This window comes from Paroedura picta, chromosome 1 (genome assembly GCF_049243985.1).
Source record: "Paroedura picta isolate Pp20150507F chromosome 1, Ppicta_v3.0, whole genome shotgun sequence".
Taxonomy (NCBI): domain Eukaryota; kingdom Metazoa; phylum Chordata; class Lepidosauria; order Squamata; family Gekkonidae; genus Paroedura; species Paroedura picta.
The window spans coordinates 32,448,416-32,472,236 of record NC_135369.1 but is presented as its reverse complement, the minus strand read 5'-3'; the positions used below and the strand labels follow the sequence as shown (position 1 = coordinate 32,472,236).

The following is a 23,821-nucleotide window of genomic DNA, read 5'->3' as shown; positions in this document are numbered from 1 at the left end:
ACTGGAAGTCTTCAAGCAAAGGTTGGATACACACTTTTCTTGGATGCTTTAGGATGCTTAGGGCTAATCCTGCGTTGAGCAGGGGGTTGGACTAGATGGCCTGTATGGCCCCTTCCAACTCTATGATTCTATGATTCTATGATTCTATGATTCTATGCATGCTTGCTTGAAACCGAAACTATGTTGATGTAGCTATTATCTCTAGAAGCTGTGAATGTTCTTTCCTTTGAAGCCCTTTGGTTGGGCCTGCATTTTGTAACCATAACATCTTATCTGGGCCCGGAGACAGCCAAGGACATGTGAAAAGTAACACTGTGTTTTATGGTACCTGTCTCCTCTTCCTTCCTCCCCTCCATTGGGAACTTTCAAGTTTTGGGCGGGAGAACTGTATTGATAAGGAGAAGCAAATCTGTCCTCAGGCAGATTTGACTTCTCTAGTCTAGGTGTATGAAGTATCTCTCAATAAATGCTTTCTATTCAAAGAAGCTTGTTGTGAGTCCTTGCAACGTCTGACACTTTTGCAGCCAGATTTTCCTGTGCGAAACAGGAGAATCTACTTCTAAAATGCATTGATGGTGATTTATCCAATATGTGTGGAAAGGAGAGGAAAAAGTATTCTACCATTCCATCCAAGGACCAACTATTACACTAAGGGCTGTTCCAGGTACAAAGAAATCCTGTTCTTCCCAGATGATTGATTACATGGTGTATTGCCCAGTTTATTTTTGGAACATATTTGTAACACAGTTCAGTCTTCCTCCAGTCTTCCTTGGAGTCTTTCACTGTAGTGATACAAGATTCCTAAACCAGGAATTCCTAAAAAGAGTTCTTAAACCTTTGTCTTCTCTGAGCTATGAAGACTAGTTATCTCTTCTTTATTGTACTGGCCATGGTGCTCCTTCCTGATCCAGGTAAGTAGTTGTTTCACCTGTAGGTTACTTCAAAATATCAAGATCATATTTCAAGCTCTTAAGTGGGATTCTTTTCTCTTTTTAATCTTCTGTCTGTTTGCTCCCTTTCTTATGTCTGCCTACATTACTGCAGAGTTAAGGTCATGGGTTCCTTTAGGGAAGACTTGCTGTTTTGTAAGGTCCATGACAAAGACCTCAGTGGTTCCTATCTTACTATAAACAAAACCTTGTGCTATACAAACTTCAGAAAGTCACTGTGCTCTCGTTACCTTTCTTCAGTATGAGGAAAATATTTAACAAAGGTAAATGCTTGCAAGGTGCAACTGACTTGTAGAGACCTCAACACAGGACTTTAAAAGGAAGTGAGAAGCTGGAATGGTTTGCCATTCCCTTTTTCTGCAGAGTTTTCCTTGTTGGTCTCCCATCCAAGTAACAACCCTACTAAAATTCCAAGAGCTGATAAAATTGAACTATACCCTTGCCCCCTTCCTCCCACCCCCCAAATAATACATTACTTAGTTAAATTATGGTGTTCCAAAGGCATCCTAAGATAATGTATATGAAATTTTACTTCCTTACTTCTTTATTACTCTTTTCATAAGCCGTCATAGCAAACCCCCAGCCCACAAAAGACAGAGGTCTAGGCTGTTAAATAACGCAACAGATTCTGGGCAAATATTCCCTCCACCCGCTCAATCCCACCCAACTGCTCCATTTTGTTCCTCTGTTCCTCATTCCCAAGTGTTCTGCAAGAAGGCACCAGGTGCATAGTGGTGTGGAGTGCATAAAAAGACCTTTACTGTAAACATTATATTCAAACCACTTTCTTCAGCTGTTGCTGTTGTTGTTATGTGCGAAGTCATGTCCGACCCATCACGACCCCATGGACAATGATCTTCCAGGCCTTCCTGTCCTCTACCATTCCCCGGAGTCCATTTAAGTTTGCACCTACTGCTTCAGTGACTCCATCCAGCCACCTCATTCTCTGTCGTCCCCTTCTTCTTTTGCCTTCAATCGCTCCCAGCATTAGGCTCTTCTCCAGGGAGTCCTTCCTTCTCATGAGGTGGCCAAAGTATTTGAGTTTCATCTTCAGGATCTGGCCTTCTAAGGAGCGGTCAGGGCTGATCTCCTCTAGGACTGACCGGTTTGTTCGCCTTGCAGTCCAAGGGACTCGAAAGAGTCTTCTCCAGCACCAGAGTTCAAAAGCCTCAATTCTTTGATGTTCGGCCTTCCTTCAGCTGTACTGATGGGATATTGAGCATATCTGCTTAACACACTACTGTTGGAACAGGATTATTAGAAGGGTTGAATCCAGCCAGCTTTTCCTTGCAGGCTTGCCTAGTGCTCTCTTACTTACTGCAATCTGTGTCACGTGTGGCTTTGTCCATGCAGATTCTATTATCCCCAGCAGAGTCTTTTGGGTTGATCAAAGGAAACCCCCGTCTTTCTTTTTTCACCAGTAGAAAAACTGGCTGGAGTGTACAAGCAGATAAATACTGCACTGTGCAACAATTTTGCAAGCTATGAAGAAATATTAAATATTAGTTTATAACAATGTATCACTGCCTATTAGCTCAGCTCTCCTCCCGTTTGTTTTTCTATGTGTGTACAGGATTCGCTATCGACAATGCCAATTCATGTTCTGAAACCAAAGGGTATTGTGTATTGCAGAAATGTCCTCATAATTTTAAAAAAGTTGGAAGTTGTGACAAGAATTTTTTTTGCTGCAAAAGGTAAGAGCAAATCTGTCTGTCAAAATAGGGCTACAAAACATGTTCTGGCAAACTCAAGGGAAGCCTTGAAGGAACTGGTGTGATCAAAGTCACTCTGCTGAGATGTGTCAGAAGGTTCTTTTGTCCCAACCATAAACTCCATGAAACTTGACAGGTCCTGGGTAAATGAAGGGAGATCTTACAGGCTATTGGTAACCGCTCCCACTGTATTAAATAAAAGGATAAGGAAATGTGGGAGGAAAAATGGCAGGCTCTATACGGGATAAAAACTCAGATTGGGCCCTCCGAGTGTCCATCCAGGGCTAAGCAGTGAATGCCTGGCCTCGCCTGGCCCAGCCTGGGAGACACAGAAGGATGGCTGTGCGGTGAGTCCTCCGCCTGGGTTCTCCTCCCACTAGGAAAAGTAGCAGGGATGCCACGTCACAGACACGGCGTCCCTGTTCCTTGCCCCCCCAGGTCCCTTGCTCAGGAGCCTTCTGCCAGCCCCAGGCCACCTTCACAGCGTCCAGGACACTGTGATGGTGCCCCTGGGACCGGCAGAAGGCCATGCCACCCCCTGCCACCGCAAAGAGCCTTCTGCCGGCCCAGCCGCTCCCTCGCAGCGTCCTGGATGCTGCTAGGGAGCTACTGGGGCTGGCAGAAGGCTGTGCCGCCCCCCCCCCCGGCCAAAAGCCTTCTCCTGGCCCTCCCCTCCCAATTCGCCCTCCCCTCACGACTCCCCCCCACGGACCCTTCAGGACCCTTCCTTTTCCCCCACTCTCCTCCAAGTCCACCTACCTCCCTGCCTGCCTTCTTTCCTTCTTCCTTCCTTCTTTCTTCCCTTCCTTCTTTCCTTCCTGACTTCCTCTACTTCTCCATCTACTTCCTGCCTATCTCTCTCTTCCTCTCACTTGCTCTCTTTCCCCCTTTCTCTCTAACACACTTCCTGCCTTCCTTCCTGTCTTCCTTCTATTCATCCCTTCAACCACCCCTTTCTCACTCCCATCCCTCCTTCCCTCTTCAACCTTCCTTTCCTCCCTTATTCTTCTCTATGCTCTCATGCCCGCTGTATTTCAGCTACAGCGAGCTTAATTTCTAGTCAGTAATAATTCATCTACAATCCCTTTATTGGTCAGAGAAACCTCTTTGTTTTTATGTCTAGCTAAGGCACAGGAGTAGATAAGACCTGCTCCTTGGAGGTTCGGTTAAGAATAAAACAGGTCAGAAAGAGACAAGGGGGATATTTCAGGTATAGGGAGAAAGTAGGATGGCAGCTTGAGTGACAAAATCTTCTTTCATGCTGCTTAAACCAAGAATTGTTTTGTTAATATTGTAGCAGTAGTGCCAACTGAATCATAGAATCATAGAGTTGGAAAGGATCTCATGGGTCATGTAGTCCAAACCCCTGTACTATGCAGGACACTCACAACCCTATCGCTCATCCACTATAACCTGCCACCCCCTTGAGCCTTCACAGAATCAGCCTCTCTGTCAGATGGCTATCTAGCCTCTGTTTAAAAATTTCCACCTCCTGAGGAAGCCTGTTCCACTGTTAAACCACTCTGTCAGGAACTTCTTCCAGATGTTTAGATGGAATTTCTTTTGAATTAATTTCATCCCATTGGTTCTGGTCCATCCCTCTGGGGCAAGAGAGAACAACTCTGTTCCATCCTCCATATGGCACCCTTTTAAATACCTGAAGATGGGCTACTTAAACACATGCTACAGATGTAGTAGTAACGATAATTTATTTCTGACCATATTGGGGGCATTTTTAAAATAACATATGTAAGAACCTCTGCAGAGAGGGCATAAAATATCCCACAAGCCAAAGAGGGAGATATAGAGTTTCTGAGTCCTTTTCAGTCATCACCATTTTGGTGCTCAACCCGTGTATAATAGGGTACTCTAACTACAATCTTCCTAATACACGATGTCACTATTTTGCTTCAAAAGAACAAAGCACATTTTTCCAGATTTGGTACACACAAATAATTGTAGACACCTGGGCTAGAAAATATGTTGACACAAAACTGTGAGCTTGAAGATCATATAATCTCCTCAGGTAACGCACAGTTTAAGTTCCAAAACTGTAGTGACTGAAAGGGTTATGGAGTAGGAGAGAAAGGGGTAGGCAAAAGTAAGATTGAACATTAAGGCAATAATGCTGAAATGCTACAAAACTGAGATGTGCCTGTGGATGCTCTTACCTCATTGACATCTCAGGTCAAATTGGCTTGCAGTCCACAAGCCACATAATTATGAAGAACCCCTAACTATCAGAGTGTGAAAGGCCCCAAACTGTATAGCACCACAGGGTCCCTGAAACCATGGGGCCCATAGCACATGCTACCTGTGCTGCTATGTTAAATTGCTTCCACTCCAAGTTCACATTTTAGAAACGCTGATAATCAGCAAGATGATAGAATGCCATATACAGGTGAGGCTTTTCAAGAATGTTGCCTCTCATCTTTACACCACGGGAGTGGTATAAATAAAACACTAAGGCCTGTGCGGGAGGGATCAGTCCGGGATGGGGGGGCAATGATTGGCACCTTACCCATGGACTGTCAGCCCTCCTCCCAACCTGCCCACCCCCCAGCCTGGCCCACCTTCGGCTGACAGCCGCCATTTCGCAGCTGGCCGCCAACAAGACAGGTAGGTGGCCCCCCAACCTACCCTGCCATGCGGCCCCTGGAGGACGGGGGGGCTCGGCCTGCTGCCGGACCCTTCACCTCTGCCCCCCGAACCTCCTTCCCCCCTGGCCCGCACCTCCACACTGCACTCTGCCACCGCTTTCCCACTCCCCCTTCTCCCCTGCGTGATCTCCCAAGCCCCCCATCCCCACTCACCATCGCCACTGTCACTCTCCCCCTTCTCCCCATGTGATCTCTCAAGCCCTCCCATCCCCACTCACCACGGCCACCGCTTTCCCCCTCTCCCTTCTCCCCTGTGCGATCTCCCAAGCCCTCCCTCACCACTCACCATTGCCACAACTTTCCCACCCAGCCTTTTCAAACCCCCACTCTTACCCACCATCGCTACTTACCCCTCCCACAATGCTACTTCCCCCCCCCTGCCCCATCCCCTTTCATGGCACCTCCCAGCATTCACTTCCTTCCTTCCTTCCTTCCTTCCTTCCTTCCTTCCTTCCTTCCTTCCTTCCTTCCTTCCTTCCTTCCTTCCTTCCTTCCTTCCTTCCTTGTATTTTGCCTACAGCGGGCTTAATATCTAGTATATAATAATCTATAACCCCTGACATTTTTTCACACCTTTAGTATGCTTCTCTTGATACATCATTGCATAACACTAAAGTAATGATGGAACCCCAGAGATCATAGATGTGAGAAACAAATAGGAGGGCACTGGAAGCATCAAATCATAAATCACATCAACATCATGCTGCGACATCATGCTCAGAGGAAGAGTGCTTGCACTGGAAAGCTCATGCCTTGAATAAATCTTTGTTGGTCTTAAAGGTGCTACTGGACTCGGAATTTATTAGGAAGTAAGAGTCGTCAAAGAATTTGTTTTTCACATGCACAGAGAGTTTAAACTGAATATTTGCAAGTGCTAATACAAAATCTCTTCTCTACTTTTAGCAATTAGGTGACAGAAGTTCCTTGCAGCTCTGCTTGAAGAATCACCATTTCATCTGTAATGCCAGCCTGACAAACTGCTTTGTCAGATAAAGAACCAGAAAGTAATCTCTAATGTTAACTTCTTGAAAGTCTCTCTTTCCTTCAAGCTTTTGGGGTATGCAAATGAGTAATAAAGTATCCTGAATCTACTGCCCATCAGGTCTATTGGATTCTATCTATCTTAACAAATCATGCATAATTTCATAAATGTTACAAGCTTCTATTATGTGTACTTCATATAGTTCTCATAAGGAAGGTGCTCCAAGCTCTATAACATATTTTTTGAGGTGGGGTGACCAGAATCACACACAAAAAATTCCAATGCGGCCACCTCTAAAATACTATCAATTTTATTTTAATTTTCTTTGCTAATAAAATTTGTCCTTGTCACTACTGCTGTATAATGAGACAACTTTCATCCAGCACAACTCTGAAATATCTTTCCTAGGCCCATTCATAGGCCCATAGATAATGCACTTTCAATGCACTTTAGAAGTAGAGTTTGCTGTTCTGCACAGGAAAATCCAGCTGCCAAAGCACACTGAGAGTGCATTATCCTATGTGTGTGGAATGGGCCCTGGTCAGTAACTTCCAGTTCAGATCCCATCACTGTGTATATAGAGTTAAGCTTTTTTTACCCCTGTATATAATTACATAGGTTGAAGCTCATTATACTGAACCTCACCTTCACTTAATGAACCTGCTCTACCAACCTTATTGTCTCCTCATCTAATCTGACGTGATCATCTTGCTGTAGCTCACCATTTTCTTGAGTTTTCACTGTCATGTTGAATAGTTTAGTGTTGTCTCTAAGCTTGTCCACCTCTGACTACAGAAGATTGTTGGACATGCCTATTAACATTGGGCCTAATATAGCTCCCTGGGGAACCCATTGCTTACCTCCCCACATGACCTTTTTAATTGTGAGAACTATCCATTTATTTGTACCCATGAGTCCCTTTGTTTAACCACAAGAGTTAAACCATACTCTTGTTTAACCACAAGAGTGAGCCTCTTGTGGAGCAGAGTGCTAAGCAGCAGAAATGCTGTCTGAAGCGACGTCCATAAGGTTGGGAGTTCGATCCCAGCAGCCAGCTCAAAGTTGACTCAATCCTTCCATCCTTCTGAGGTCGATAAAATGAGTACCCAGCTTGCTGGGGGGTAAAACAGTAATTACTGGGGAGGACACTGGCAAGGCCACCCTGTATTGAGTCTGCCATGAAAATGCTGGAGGGTGTTACCCCAAGGGTCAAACATGACTCAGTGCTTGCACAGGGGATACCTTTACCTTTACCTTATTAGATGAGAGGGCCAGTTCTCTTCTTCTCATTACTGTTGCATTTCGCTTATATGTTGTATAATACTCCCAAATCATGTTACGCCTCTACATGCATACTGAAAGGCATTACATAGATGCAATAGGCAATCTATGGTGCTGTGCATGGATATTTAAGAATATTATCTGGAGAGTTGTGTTTTTTTAATTAAATAAACTTAGGTTCCTAGTTTTCAAACTTTCTTTTCTGAGTGAAACCTTTCCACAAAACATACAGAATTATAGAGTTGGAAAGGACCAAAACAGCCATCTAGTCCAGCCCCCTGATCAATGCAGGATCAGCCTAAAGCATCCAGGATAAGTATCTGTCCAGTCACGGCTTGAAGACTGCTAATGAGGGGAAACTCATCACTTCCTTAGGCAGTAGATTACTTCGACTGTGAAATTCCCCCCCTGATATTTCACATGGCCTTTACCTACATGTGCCATGAGAAGTGGTGGGACTGTGGTACAGTGAGAAGACATCTACTTTGCATGTAGTAGGTCATGGGCTTAATCCTTGGCAAGTCCAGTTACCCTTGGCTGCCAATGTCAGTATTGTCTACTGAGACTGGGTCTCAGGAAGACTTCTTTCATGTCACCTGCTACTTGTTCCCTTTAAATGGAGGCACAGGGGATTGAAATGTGGACATTCTTCATACCACACAGGTTATTTGCCACTAAGCCACAGTCCACCAGGTATTAGCAGATGCAAAATACTTCTTCCTGAGACCCTGGAGAGGCTGCTTCCAGTCAGAATGATGGTCTGATACAATATAAGGGAGCTTCCTGTGTGGTCAAAGGATGCCTAAGGCAGAAAACCACTAATCCAAAGTGAGTGCAAATTAAAACACACCTTCTACTCTGTTGTGGTTGCACACGAAGAGGAAGATAGTTTTAGAGGGTAGTCCTGTTGATCTTCAATAGGAAAGTTAGATTCGAGTCCAGTAGCAGCTTCCAGACCAGCAAAATATTTGGGGCATGAGGATTTGAGAGTCAAAACTCACTTAACCAGAATCAAGGAGGAATGCGGAACCCTGAGTCCTTATATCCTGGTCCTGACTCTTTTATTTGTAGCAACCCTCCCACCTTCAGGTTGGGATCTCTCATTTTGGAGAGATCGGAACAATGTTCCCAATATCTGGCACCTTGTGGCACCTTGGAGCCCACCCATTTCTCCTACTGGGAAGCTGGGTCCCCTTGTCATTGGGATCCCATCCAAAGGAAGCACCCAGCAGTGCCCTGGGGTCCATCCAGTTTCCCGATTGTGAATCCATTGATTCCACCCCAAGCTACCTGGCACTGTGTGCACCAAGCCTCTCCTGTTAGATTGGCCCCGCTGACAGACCTGCTACCTCATAAGCGGATCCCATACCTGGGGAGTCCAATGCACAGACCGAACTCCCCTCCAAAACAGGCTCCATCCCATGCTGAACTGCCAGCTGTGACAAAGTGCATTTCAAATGTAATTAACAGTAGCCATCCCAGCCCAACAAATATAAATCCAAGATGGCAGGGTGGGTGGGAAGTTGTTCCAGTGACAGTTCTGGCGGACGAGGCTGGGCTCCCCACATGAGGTGCCCTTTAAGGCACTCTGAGCCTATGCCTCCTTGCCTGCCTGTCCTGCACAATGTTGGCTTCCCCTCCCCCAGTGCGTCTTCTTTACCACCCAGCTCCTCCGCTTCTTCAATGGCAGCTGCAGATGAGCAACTAGGATGTGAGTGTCCTGCATAGTGCAGGGGGTTGGACTAGATGACCCATGAGGTCCCTTCCAACTCTATGATTCTATGCAGTTGGAGGGCAAATGCTGCATCTAACTGGCTGAGCTGAAGAAGTCTGGATCCAGCCAGGAACTGAGTAGGAAATAGGAAACATAAGCTACCTTTAGTAGGACGACTGAAGAAAGTTGGCATAAATATAAAATAAAAAAATGTTTTGTCTGAGAATGTCTCATATTCTAGAATGAATACCGAAACCTGATCTGCTGATCCCCCACCCTCTTCCAGATATGCCATATCATTGGTAGCCAGCCTTGTGAGATGGCTCAAGCAGGGTGAACTCAAGTCCAAAAGGAAGCAAGAACCAGGCAGTGCCTTTAAAGAGGCAAAAAACAGCTCCTGATTTGCCCTCAAAAAGCAGCAGGCTCTCCCTTTCATCTCATTGGAGCATCTGCCCCTTCAGCACACACCACTGAATCCTGCTTGGGAGAATCCAAGCCAGCAGGCACTTTGAAAAGCAGGGCCAGGCTCCTTCAGCGAGGACTGGAATTTGTGGCCAAGCCGGTGAGTCAAAAGGCTGATTGGTCATATTTTAACCATTAATTTTCATTAAGATTTACCAAAGGAGTAGGAGGATGTAATTCTTCTACAAAATGATTCTGGATTTCTCAAAACAGAATGAGTAAATAAATTGGGGCTATATCTTCCTTGGCAGTTTATGAAACTTTGCAGTTTTTACATTTCTGAGCCATAAATATCCAGTTTTATGGAACATTTTCTTGCAATTAGTGGAATTGGCAGTCAGTCCAATTTGCCCATGTGGTGTCATGGGCATTCAGCATTACTGGTTGCCTCCTAAAAATGAGGGGGGGGGGAGATCACCTTCACCAAAAGGGTATTGATATCTAGTTGCTGATATTAAATGTTTAGTATGATTTCTTTTACTTGACGTTTTCTGAAGCCCATGAAATTTTGTTTTTTTCTGGACCATGGCACTCAAGGCATTCTGCCTTGAACCGTGACATGGAGGGAAAAGACAGATGTCTCATACAAGCTCGGGAGAGCCTATTCCACAAGCCTGCCAAAACTGTAACTATGGACAAATAGGTTTGGCAGCCTCCAGGTGGGGCCTGGTGTTCTGAAATTGCAACTGCTCTCTGGTCTACAGAGGCAACTTCTGAGAGTAGACTCTCTGGAATTAGCTCTCTTCTGTCCCCTTTCCACTCCTCAAACTTTGCCAAGCCATATTAGGCAACCTGAGTACCAGGGCATATCTGAAGGCACATGATGATATGGCCTTGCTGGTGCTAAATTGTCCTGGGTCTGGTCAGTCCTAGGAATCCTGCCAAGACAGGAATAAAAGATGAGATACATCTCTTATGTGGTTCTAACAATCCATTTAAATAAAACCATGACTGCTTTGTTAGGCTCCATTGAAATAATGTTCAATGTCTTCTTTTTTGTTCCCATTAACAAAGGCCCATGAGCTTTGCACACTGTGCTCATTGTTTTCAGAATAATGCATCCACATCATCTCATGCTTTAAAATCATTAACCCCACCCCTTCCAGGTCCTTATGTTCTCTGAAATTCCTGACCTTTGCATGTTATACTCTAGCATGCAGAAGGTCCCAGGTTCAATTCCTGGCATCTCCAGATAAAAAGATCAAGTAGGAAATTACACAAAAATGTTTGACCTGAGACTCTGGAGAATTCATACTCAATATTGACCTGGATGAATTTATGGTCTGTCAGTATATATTTATTTAAAATATTTAGTAGCCACCTTTCTTCCATATGGAGCTCAAGACTGCTTATGATATTTATAAAATGCAAAACAAACAAACAAAAAAGCACAAAATCAAGATTTAAAAGCACCATTTAGGATAGGATAAGGCAGCTTGGTGTGTTTACCTGTTCATGCGGTTTCCATACATATCAAAGTTTATTGTATTGCATGCAATCTACATCTCCTGTGGTGCTGACAGCTTCACATTTCAAAATGATCAGAAAAGCTGCTGTTTTTGTCCTAGGATTCAGTTTCCCGGACATAGCTATGAAGAACTCTTATGTTTTATTTACTGTCCTCTTCTTGGTGTTCCTTCCTAATCCAGGTAGGTAGTTATTTCATCTCTACACAGAGTAACTTCTAACAACCTCTCCTTGGGGGGAGGGTGTTAATAAAAAACACCCCATCTGATGAAAAGTTCTGGAGAACTTGAAAACTTCAACTATGATGTGTGAATTTTGGGTGTGTGTATCTTTTTTGGGTCAATATGGCTGATTGCATTTCTAGAAACTTAAGAGATGACTGGTTCAAGAGGGGTGGGCTATAATTATAAATACATAAACAATGACAGTTTGTTGGGAGAATTTGTGAGGTGGGTTCTCTTTCCTTTGACCTTCTTCCCACACTTTCCCTTTCTCATACCCACACATATCATGGCACATTAAGTCATGTTACCAAAATGACACGTGTCAAGGACACGTGTTGAGCAGGGAATGGCTTGCGAGAGGTTGGTAATGTAGCAAAAGGATGGAAATGCCTAATATGAAGTAATTGAACCCTTTAGAACTCAAGGCAGAAAACAGACAATGTTAAAAATAATAAGCAATCTTTATTTATAAGAAAATAATAAAAAGAAATAGACAAAGCATATACCAGGCACACAAACAGTCAAGCAGATAGGAAATTCAAAAGGGAAAAGGGTTGCAGTAAGTATATTCACCAGTCCTGGAGAGCGAAGAGGCACAGATATGACACAACCAGCCAGCAGTGTGAAGGGTGACCTGAATGGATCCAGATCAGATGCATGCTTTGGCTTGGTAAAACAAGGATTTTTGTATCCTTCTGAAAGGAAGGTGTTACCCAAATTGAGTGGACACGTGTCCTAAAAACACGTATCTTTGAGCTTGTGGGGAAGATTAGCCCAAATGCTGCGAGAGGGGGGTAACTTAGCGTTTATCGTATCGTTACCTATGTATACGAGGGTTGATTCCACCCGTAGGAACTCAAGGCAAACACAGATTTAAATGGTAAAATATTAATATAAGCTTTTATTGAAAGGAAAATAACAAAAAGACACACAAATAGCTAACACACATACAAGCAGTCATATAGAGAAGGGGGAGGAAGAGTGGAAGGCTCGATAGTTACCTGTCCGAGGAGTGGTGGGTCAGAGGAAGAAGCACGAACCAGCGTGGGAGGTCCCGGGTTGGAAGACACTCAGAGTGGCTGTGTTTTTATAGGATTTTGGGAAGGGGGCTATGTGACAAGGCTCAGGTAAGCATGTGCTGGAAGTTTCCAGGGTCCCCAGAGATTAGGACAATACCTGGCCAAGTGGGGGGTGATGGCTGTAAATGGATTTGGATAAAGGTATTAATGGCTCTGAGGAAGAGAGCCATCAGGTCTAGCTGGCAGGGTGTGGGGAGGAGATATCCCCTGGCAGAGGGGCCAAGTGTGAAAAATGTTGCAAGACAAAGGATTTTCCTAGGAGCCCTTAGGCAAACAGGAAGAAGCCAGTCCACTCACTTAGAAATACAATGGGGGGGGGGGGTGAGCTGATGCAAGCTTGAGTTCAGAGGCACCTCTGAATCAGGCAAAGGCTGTCATTCCAAACCTAAGGCAGAGAGCAAGATTTCTAAGATGGAGTCTGGCCTGGCTTGGCTGACCCTAGCAGTGTCGTCTTGGCTTTAGCTTAAGCCTAGACTATTGTGGGGTGCCATTGGTTATAGAAGACAGTGTGCCTGTCAATGAGGCAGGGGGCCCTGCCACACTTAACAAAGGGGTTGTGCTTGGCACGTGATGGGGGTATGGAAGAAGCATGAAGCAATTTTCAAGGTGTACAACATTGGGAAATGGCCTGGTTAGGTGAGGAAATGGGTAATGATGGGCTTAAAGAAAGTAAACCATCATGTCTCAATAGGTCTAGCTCTGGGGTGGGGGAGATATTTCCTCGGACAGATTGGTTTCGGATGAGTCAGAGGTGAGAGACAAAGGAGATTGCCTAGAAGCCTCTAGGCAGACTTGACTCTGCCTGTCACTTGATCAGCAATACAATGGGGTGGGAAGAGGAAGTGAGGACATATCTCAGGCTGTAGCTGTCATGTTGAATCTGTGGTTTAAATCAGTGGTCCCCAACCTTTTTATCACCGGGGACCACTCAACGCTTGACAATTTTACTGATGCCCGGTGTATGTTGGGGTAGTCTACTCCTCTACTCTCAACCACTGCCCTAACGCTCTCTGATCGCTATTGTAATGCTTAAACATCCCTTCAAAATAAGATACAGACATGCCACAACAATGAACATACAGAACATTTTATTTTCATGGAAATTTTAACTCATGACAATGACAAATCAATGGGAACCCTGAGCTTGTTTCTCTGCAACGAGATAGTCCCATCTGTGAGTGATGGGAGACAATGACACCCGAAGTGTGTTGTAAAGGGCTGGAGGGGGGTGAAGTAAAGCTCCGGGGGGGGGAGGCGTCCTTCGTGGCCCACCTCCAATTAGTTGACGGACCACATGTGGTCCATAGCCCACAGGTTTAAATCAAGCTGGAAAGAAGATGGAGTCTGTACAAGCTGGGTCTTGGCAGACCATTGTATGAGCCTAGAATGATGAGAGGTGCCACAGGTCATTAGGCACAATGTGCCAGTCCATTGATGCAGGGTCCTGCCACACATAACAGTCAAGTATGAGTTTAGTCATTGATGGACCACAGTTCTTCCAGGAGCTAATTGGAGGACTTCCCTCTGAGGAAAGTTGTTTTTCATTGAAAACAGTCATTACCAGGATGCTGTTCTGATAGAAGTCCTGACAAAGAAGAAGTAAAGAAAGCAAAGAGAGACTGCTCTCATTTTTGATTTCATAAAGTTTATTGTTTGCCTCAGGATAGGTTTCTTGTTCTGTTTGACCTAGAAAAAGTACAAAGAAAGAGCAACCAAGATGATTAGGGGTATGTGAGGAGAGGTTGAAGAGTCTAGGACTTTTCAGCTCAGAAAAGAGATGACTACAGAGAGGGTGATTAAAAAGTAGAATTCTCTTTCAGAGGATGTTTAGATGGCCAACTGCTTTAAAGGGTATTAGATAGAAGAAGAAGAAGAAGAAGAAGAAGAAGAAGAAGAAGAAGAAGAAGAAGAAGAAGAAGAAGAAGAAGAAGAAGAAGAAGAAGAGTTGGTTCTTATATGCCGCTTTTCTCTACCTGAAGGAATCTCAAAGCGGCTTACAGTTGCCTTCCCTTTCCTCTCCCCACAACAGACACCCTGTGAGGTGGGTGAGGCTGAGAGAGCCCTGATATCACTGCTCGGTCAGAACAGCCTTATCAGTGCTGTGGTGAGGCCAAGGTCACCCAGCTGGCTGCCTGTGGGATAGCGCAGAATTGAAACCCTGCTCGTCAGATTAGAAGTCCACACTCCTAACCACTACACCAAAGATTCATGAAGGATAAGCTGTTAATGGCTACCAGCCATGGTGACTGAGGGGAACCTCTACATTCAGAGAAACGAATTCTCTGAATCCCAGAGCAAGGAAGCAATATTAGTTGAAGGCCTCAGCTTCTATGCCTTATTGTTGGCCATCCAGAGGAACTGGTTGACCACTGTGTGAGACAGGGTGCTGGACAAGATGGGCCTTTGTTCTAATACAGCAGGGCTTTTCTTCCGTTCTTAACTGAGTTGTGTGAAAATATATGTGCTCAAAAAGCTAGTTGCACTGCACTGTGGGTAAAAAGTAAACAGATAAAAAAGCTCAAAAACAGCCACTAACAAGTCAATGAACAGTCAGGCTGATTTATCAAACAATTGTATTTTTGTTTGCAGTTTGCAGTGAATAGAATATGACCCAAACTGGCAGGAGTTCAACCATCTCTCAAACATTTATGAAATTATTAGTAAGCACATCCATAAAAACAAGGAAGGCATCATTGTAAAAAAGGATCTTCACCTGCTCTAGAAGTGTGTGCAGATTTATAGTGATATAATAATCTTTCATTTGGTTCAGTTCAATTCCAGTTGCCTTTTGTATTTCTGCAGGATTTGCTGGAAATCGGCACGCTGAATTATGTATGGAGAAGGGGGGATACTGTATTTCATTCAACTGTCCTCCTTATTTTACGGTCATAGGAAATTGTGACATGAGGACCGTTTGCTGCATAGGGTGAGAATTAATATCCATGACAAAAATATTATCACTAATGTGCATTGGCTTTGAAATCCAAAGGAATCCATGAACTTGAAGATGATGGGATCAATATCCCACAGTAGGTGAGCTCATGAAGAATGGGGCCATCAGTGACTAAATAGAATCCTAATGTTGTGAGGCAACAGTGAATACTAAACACTAACACCAATGCAGAGGGTTTAGAAGAGGCTTTGTTACCAGAGTCTAGAGATACAAAGAGGAGCAGAGTACCAGACGACAAAATATTAAAATAGTTTTATTAAGAAGACAAATAACTTTATGTAGAAGGGGGGGAGGGAGGGAGAGAGAGAGAGAGAGAGAGAGAGAGAGAGCACTAATTGTCTGTCTGTCTGTCTTGACTGACTGACTGACTGACTGACTGACTGACTGACTGACTGATTGATTGATTGATTGATTGATTGATTGCCACTCCTGGCCAGCCAGCTTGAGGCAGTTCGCAACAGTTGCTAAAATACAAATTAAAACTTAACACCTCAACAACTCCCCACCCATCTCAATGGACTGCACATGGCTTCCACACCCCCACAGAAGGGGGTTTCAGAGGGGGGACCCAACTCATGTTCTACTACCCAGCTTCAACCAAATGCCTAGTGGAAGAGCTCTTTTTACAGGCGCTGTGGAACTGCGAAAGCTGTCACAGGCCTTCAGCTCTTCCAGAAACTCATTCTACTGTTCTGTTCATTCTGTCTGTTAAGGAGGCAAATAGGGAAGAAGAGTAGTTAAAGTAGCAGGAAGTCTCTAATTGAGCCAGACAGGACACAGGGGAGAGTATTTGAAAAATATCAGTTTCTGACATAAATATGCTAATTACATACCTAATTACATAATTTTATCTATGTAGTGGTGGCATTCTCTAATTAGGCCTTATCTCTTGACTGGTTTGATTACAACTAATTTTAGCAGTCACAGCACGATTTACTACAGTATAGATAGGGATCATCAGCAAACACTATGAGTAGGGATACCAGCCGCTAGGTGGGACTTGGAGGTCCCCTGGAATTACAGCTTATCTCTGGTCTACAGTTTACCTGGAGAAAACATGTTTTGGATCGTGGACTTCATAGCATTGTATCTCACTGAGGTCCCTGTCCTCTCCAGGCTCTTTCCCCAAATTGTGAGAAGCTTGCCAACCTGGAGTTGGCAACCCTACCTTCCATCCCTTGCTGGTGGCCAAGGGGAACTTACCCTATGAACTTTTTAAAGATGGGGGACTGTTCCCAACGTTGGCTCATTGGTTCAAGTAGCCTAGTGGACTAGGTAGGGTTGATGATTAAACAGCACCTGAGATACTGGAGTGCCAGGTAGGTTTTCGACCTCGTGGCTCTATTTTATATGCAAGTGAGGATAAATAAACCCAGATGTGATTCTGGCTAAGTTTGGAGCCAGGGTGGTTTGCCTAAAATGCCGGTAGCTGTAGTAGGCTACATAACTAGCAGCCTGGAATGTTCCAGGCCATGTGGAGGACATGGATACAGAGGAGACAAGAAACTATATTTCTTTCTGGCAAATAAAGTGGCCACAACTTTATTGTAAACATGAGCGTGGGCGCACCAAGAGGACGGATCCAGCTACAAATGGTGCATGACCCATTCAAAGCCCCACAAACTCCAGCAGGCCAACCATCTGGGGAACCTAGTCACACCCATGGTCATGCTCAACCCAACCACTAGGCCTGCTGGGCCCCATGGTGGAGACCCTACAGATGATAGCCTCTATTAAGGCTTCCACCATCACCCACACAGCAAGGCAGCTCCTTCCCCATCGAGGAGCTGCTGATCAGCATGCACCCAGACGCTTACAGAGGTTCCCAATACCATCAAAACCTGGCAGGCAAGGGTGGTCTCATCAAAACTAGGAACCGCTAAGGGCCGGGAGCTGTGAGACAAAGAGAAGGTCTCCAGCAGGGTGTCCCAGCTAAACAGGCTCCTAGCCCTGCCCCCCCCCACTCCCCAGCTTCCCCACAACCAGGTGAGCCAGGCACCTACAGTGCATGTGGAGGGCAAGCAGGGAAGAAGGGGGAGGGAAAGAGAGCCCAGTCGTACCCTCTCCTTGCAGCTGGATCCAGCCGCGTCGGTAACAATGGTCTGCTGGCGAGTCAGCAGCCACATTTGTTAGCACCAATTTGTACTAATTCAGGGGTATTTAGATGGTGTAGATCAGCGATTAACAAGCTAGTGAACCTGCATAGTGGTTTCTTTTATCTCTAATTGTAGGTACTGCTAGAATTTAATAGATACACATTGAAAAAGAAATATTACCACCCAAACAAAGATAAATGCAGGGAGGTCCATTTTGCTATCTCCGAGCCTATCATGTTAAATAATTATTCTCACAGAGTTAGTTCGAGGCCAACAATATTCCCTGATACAAAAGGGACGACAAGACCACCCAAGATGGCAGGAAGAAGTCGTCCAGTACAGTTGCTTCCAGCTGACCTCAGGCACTTAGCCTTACATATCGAGAAACATCACTGTCAACACAAATCCCGAGTAAGTACAGCAGAAAAGAAAAGGAAATCAAGAAGAAGAAGAAGAAGAGTTGGTTCTTATATGCCACTTTTCCCTACCCGAAGGAGGCTCAAAGCGGCTTACAGTCGCCTTCCCATCCTCTCCCCACAACAGACACCCCATGAGGTGGGTGAGGCTGAGAGAGCCCTGACATCACTGCCCGGTCAGAACAGTTTTATCAGTGCCGTGGCGAGCCCAAGGTCACCCAGCTGGATGCATGTGGGGGAGCGCAGAATCGAACCCAGCATGCCAGATTAGAAGTCCGCACTCCTAACCACTACACCAAACTGGCTCTCAGGAAAGGGAGAAAGGGAGACAGGAAAGGGAGAAAGGGAGAAAAGGAGACAGTGAGAGCAGGTGAGAGGTATATTGTTAAGACAGCATTAGGGAGAGTGGAAACTTAGAAGGAGTCACAGAAGCCATTCATTTTCATTTAACTGTTGGAAGAAAGGACTGTGGAAGTGGAAGATAAGAAAGCTAAAGTAAGTAAGCAAGCATGGTTAGAGAAGAGCTGGGAAGAGGAAAATTTGGGCAGCTACCAAATTATACAACGAAAAATGACTGAATCTGCCACTTGTACATCAAGAGGATGTCACATCGACCAACAACATCAACCCATGACTGGCTACTGTGAGTATCACTGCTCTGTCTCCAGTGAGCCATGCCACCACTGTCATGGCCATCAATGCCCCACCACTTGAGATGCCCTACTGCAATCCTGGCAATGATGGTGAGTGCCTCTTTGTCCATTTGGGCGTAGTTCCACTCTGTCATTGACAAAAAATTGAAGTAGAAGGCCATGGGGACCTCACTGCCATCTGGCACTATCTGGCTGAGGAGGGCCTCAAGGCCATGTAGAAAAGTGTCACACACAAAAACAACTGGTAGTCCCTCATCAAAGTGGGTCAGGATGTAGCTTGGTGCTTCTGGCTCCACTTCCAGGGCACCTTCTTGTCAAGAAGACGATGGAGTGGCTCAGTGATGGCAACCTTGTTGAGCATGAAGGCATGATGGAAGCTGAGGAGCTCACGGAATGATGGCAGATCCTGCTTGGACTTTGGTCTCTATTCCCTCTCTATTCCTTCATCCAAATCATGTATGAATATGTTGAATTAGCACAGAGCCCAGGACAAATCCTTGAGGCACTCTGTTTGTCACTCCTCTCCAAGAAGATGATGAATCATTTACGAGCACCTTTGGGTGCAATCTGTCAACCAGTTCTTGATCCACCTTACAGTAAAAGGATCCATACCACATTTTACCAACTTGTCAATAAGAATATCATGGGAAACTAATCAAAAGCCTTACTGAAATCAAGGTAAACAATGTCCACAGCATTCCCCTGATCTAGCAAGTTAGTAACTTTCTCAAAAAAAGATATAAGGCTAGTCTGACATGATTTGTTCTTGAGAAAGCCACGCTGACTCTTAGTTGTTACAGCCATCTACTCTAGCTACTCAAGGACTCACTATGATGATTTGCTCTAAAAATTTGCAAGCTATAGATCTTAATCTGACAGGCTGGTATTTACCTGAATCCTTCTTTTCCCTCTTCTTGAAGATGGGGACAATATTTGCCTATCTCCAATCTTCTGGCACTTCATCTGTTCTCCAAGAATTGTCAAAAATAATGGACAGAGGCTCAGAAATTACATCTGCAAGTTCTTTTAGTACCCTTGCATGCAATTCATCTGAGCCAGAGGATTTGGTTTCCTGACCCTAATGTTATTTTACGCCTATACCCACCCTCTTATCCAGTTAATCTGGAGTTTGGGGCCAGGATATAATCAATATGTGGATTGCACCCTGATGAATCTGCTAATGAACAGCCATCTGTCAACACCCCCAACTGCCTAGAAGCAGTGACAGATTGACTCGAGTGGAGTCACCTGAAGTTAAATACAGTAAAGTCAGAGGTCTTCTGGGTAGGTTGGTGTGTTACAGATGAGGCGCTACAACTCCTGGCTCTTGACAGGGTTGAATAGACCATCTCAGCCACTGTTAAGAGCCTGGGCATAATCCTGGACCCCACACTATCTATGAAGACCCAGTGCAGCTGTTAGTGCCCTATCTGGCAATGTCTGACCTGGCCACTGTGATCCATATGACAGTCACGTCCAGGCTGGTCTACTGCAACTGTCTTTATGCAGGGCTACCCTTGTATCTCATCTGGAAACTTCGGCTGGTCCAAAATGCAGCGGCCCTATTCCTCACTGGAACTGGAGAGAGCACATTTGACCAGTACTCTCCCAGCTGCATTGACTGCAAGTTGAAGACCGAATCAAGTTCAAGGAACTGGTACTTACTTTCAGAGACCTAAATGGTCTGGATTCTTTGTACTTAGGGGACCACCTCCACCCATATGCCCCTCAAAGAAGCATATGCTCTAGTTCATAAAATCAATGGATTCCTGGTCCCAGAAAAATAAAGTTGACCTTTAGTAGAGACAGGGCTTTTTTGGCCCTTGATCTGACATGGTGGAACACTTTCTCAAACAAGATCAGGGTCTTGTAGGATCTAAGAAAGTACTGCAGAGCCTATAAAACAACTGTTCTGCCTGACCTATGGGTGAGGCCCACAGAATATCTAGGTAACTGTTCTCCCTGCTTGAACAAGAACAAAACACCTAGCTGCCATTTTAAAACATGTATTTTAATAATTAAAAAAATAGAAATTAATTGTTTATGTTATACATTTATTTCATGCCCATAACTTAAATTTTTTATATATGCTATACACTGTCCTGAGCTCACAGGGAAGGCTGGCTTAAAATTGTAATAAATATAGATTATATAAATTAAAAATGATTTTTTATTCTGTGTTATAATATACATTTACCCTGATCCAGTCTGTTTTGATTACATTCATTTGGAATCCTGATGGTTTGCTTTGCCTTTCCAGCCATTACAAGCTGTGTCTTATTGAATTTACATGACTTGTTGATGACAATAAGCTGCATTACTGTGAAACATATTTTCAAGTATTTCCCAGCAATACTAATGCCTTTTGTATCTTGTTCAATCCTTATAATTCCAGATAAGACCTTGTTAGTAACTGCAAACAAGATGGCAGACAAACAGCACCTTTGACTTTTGCCTCAATTTAAGTTAACTGGACCAGGAAGAACTTGCTGGATCTGAAAACACATAATCAGTGGCCTATTTGTTGATTTATCTATATTTAAAAATTACCTTCAATACTGAAATCAATGCAGGAGTTCACATTTCATTCTATTAAATGCCTTCTCCACATCAAATAATACTGGCACTGTCTCTTCTTCCTTTTTGCAGCTTGATTTGTAACAGATATAGCCATTTTTATTAGCCATTAAATAATTATTCTCAATACCTTTAATAAAACCTGCTTAATCTTGGTAAATACATTTTTATTGGGACTGCCATAATAGTTTGGCAATCCCATAAGGATGTAGGGCTGTGCAGTCCATGCTCTCTCCATACAGTCGGATGGGGGCTCCTGCATCTATATCCTCAGTGTTGGACTGTGCTTCAGCTAAAACTCTTCAAGGCGATGCCTGAGAAACAGCTGTTGTTAGAATGAGTTTGAGCTCAAATACTATTTAAGCCTCAGTTCTAACTGGAAGTATTGCTGACTTCATTGTCCAGCACAGACTTTCTCAACTATGGTTTCAGTAAACTCTGTTTTTTTGATGGTCCTGGAAGGGTTTACCAAATAGGTCAGCGTTAATTAATTTTTTAATATATGTATTATTAAAATTTGTTAAACATTTATCAGGATGACCATATATTGTCAGTCAACCCCCCTTCCCCAATGGCCAATGATGGGCCTGGAGGTACATAGCTATGCTTCTGAACCATTCTGGTGCCATGCTGGCCCACACGTAGATCTGGGTAAATACACCCTCAGCTGGGAAGCCAAGACGAAGTCATTAGGCAGAAGCCAAGTCCGGAAGCCAGGCCAAAAGTCCAGTCCAAGGAGTTCAGTCCAGATGGGGAGGCAGAACAGGAGTGGACTGAGCTGAGGTTACCAGACTGTGCACTAGGATGAAGTCCTAAAGGCATGCCAATATCAGGAGCTAGAGAGAATTTCAAGGCCAAACCAAAGTCAGGAACTGGAGAGAAGTCAAAAGCCAAGCCAAAGTCAGGAACCGAAAATAAGTCCAAAGTCAAGGTAAAGTCAGGAACTGGGAACAGACAGGCAGAGCTTTGCAGAAAACCAGATGTCCAGGCAGATGGGCAGGTATTGAATGTTGTACCCATGCACGTGTTGTACCCATGGAGGAGCCTGGCTGAGGCTTCAACTTAAATGCCATCCTGGAGCCAGTCAGCACTAGGTCCAAAAGGCTTGCAGCTTTGCTCAATCCTCATCAAAGGAAAGGCTTGCAGCTATAGCCATCTATTTTAACAGCACATTAACAGCCTTGTACTTCACTGAGCTGTCAAACTGGGTTGCCTTTGTTGCCTCTAGCGCTCTTGTGAGCTGTGTGGGCTGGACATATCTGGTGGCATGGTGTGACTGGCATGAAGGGCTGAGTCATCTCTTGCCTTGGGCCAACTGCCTCAGGCCCAGGACCACCCTCCAAGGTAGGCACAGGTCATGGTCAGAGTGGTCAGATTCCACATGGGCAGAAAAGGTTGGGAGGGAGCTTGTATGGAAGTGGGCCAATCCCCATTTCCATATGTTGTCACTGCCAGGCCAGCCCCCTCCTGGGCCTGGTGCACATTAGGCCACTGTTGCCCCACTTTAAGGGAACACAGATATTTTTCATGTTCTCTTAAGCACTCCAGAGAAGAAGAAGAAGAAGAAGAAGAAGAGAGTTGATACTTATATGCCACTTTTCTCTGCCCAAAGGAGGCTCAAAGCGGCTTACATTTGCCTTCCCTTTCCTCTCCCCACAACAGACACCCTGTGAGGTGGGTGAGGTTGAGAGAGCCCTGATATCCCTGCTCGGTCAGAACAGTTTTATCAGTGCCCAAGGTCACCCATCTGGCTGCATGTAGGGGAGTGCAGAATCGAACATGGCATTCCAGATTAGAAGTCCGCACTCCTAGTCACTACACCAACAGGCTCTCAATAGGGCCTAGCCGGGCAGAGGCACATGTGGAAGGGAAGGAGCTGGGCCCATCTTACTGGAACCCAGAGGGGGGGGGAATGCTCCACTCGGCTTTGCAGCACTTTGCAGCACTGAGGTGACTGTAAGCCTCTTTAAGACTCCTGGAAGAGAAACACGGCATATAAAAACCAATTCTTCTTCTCCTTCTTCTTCATGCTGGGAGCTCAATTCCAGGTGTGGCCCAATTCAGATTAAAATAGTGGCACATAAAGGGAAGGATCTCTAGCCTTCAGCCCATGCCATTCTCCCAACCTAAAATGCTCCCAGGTATCTTCAGTTTGTTCCACTGAGGAAATTTACAGGTAGCTATCACTACATTTAGGATTTGTAATGGTCTAGTATAGCTTGATCTAATCAGAAGCCAAGTGGGGTTGGTGTTTGGATGGGGGGACACCAAGGAAGACAGTAAAGGATCATAGTAACAGTACTGAGAAATCATGTTGATGTGTTCGTATGTATTACAAACGACTTAGGGCAACCCTAATAAGGGGTTTTTAAGGTATGTGAGAATAAGAAGAAAAGGTGGGTTTTTTGGACCCTACTTTTTACTACCCAAAGGAGTCTCAAAGCAGCTTACAATCACCTTCACTTCCTCTCCCCACAACAGACACCCTGTGAGGTAAGTGAGGCTGAGAGAATTCTGAGAGAACCGTGACTGGTCCTGAGTTACCCCACAGGCTTCAGGTAGAGGAGGAGAGGGGAATCAAACCTGGTTCTCTAG

General features: G+C 44.7%; 1 long non-coding RNA gene across 1 annotated transcript; it reads left to right on the top strand.

Annotated features, from left to right (window-relative positions):
- The first annotated feature begins 9,662 nt into the window (after positions 1-9,662).
- Positions 9,663-21,314, top strand: LOC143834872 (uncharacterized). Its single transcript, XR_013229924.1, has 4 exons — positions 9,663-9,861; positions 11,330-11,410; positions 15,334-15,457; positions 21,045-21,314. It is a non-coding gene; the product is annotated as an uncharacterized LOC143834872 (long non-coding RNA).
- Positions 21,315-23,821: the final 2,507 nt, after the last annotated feature.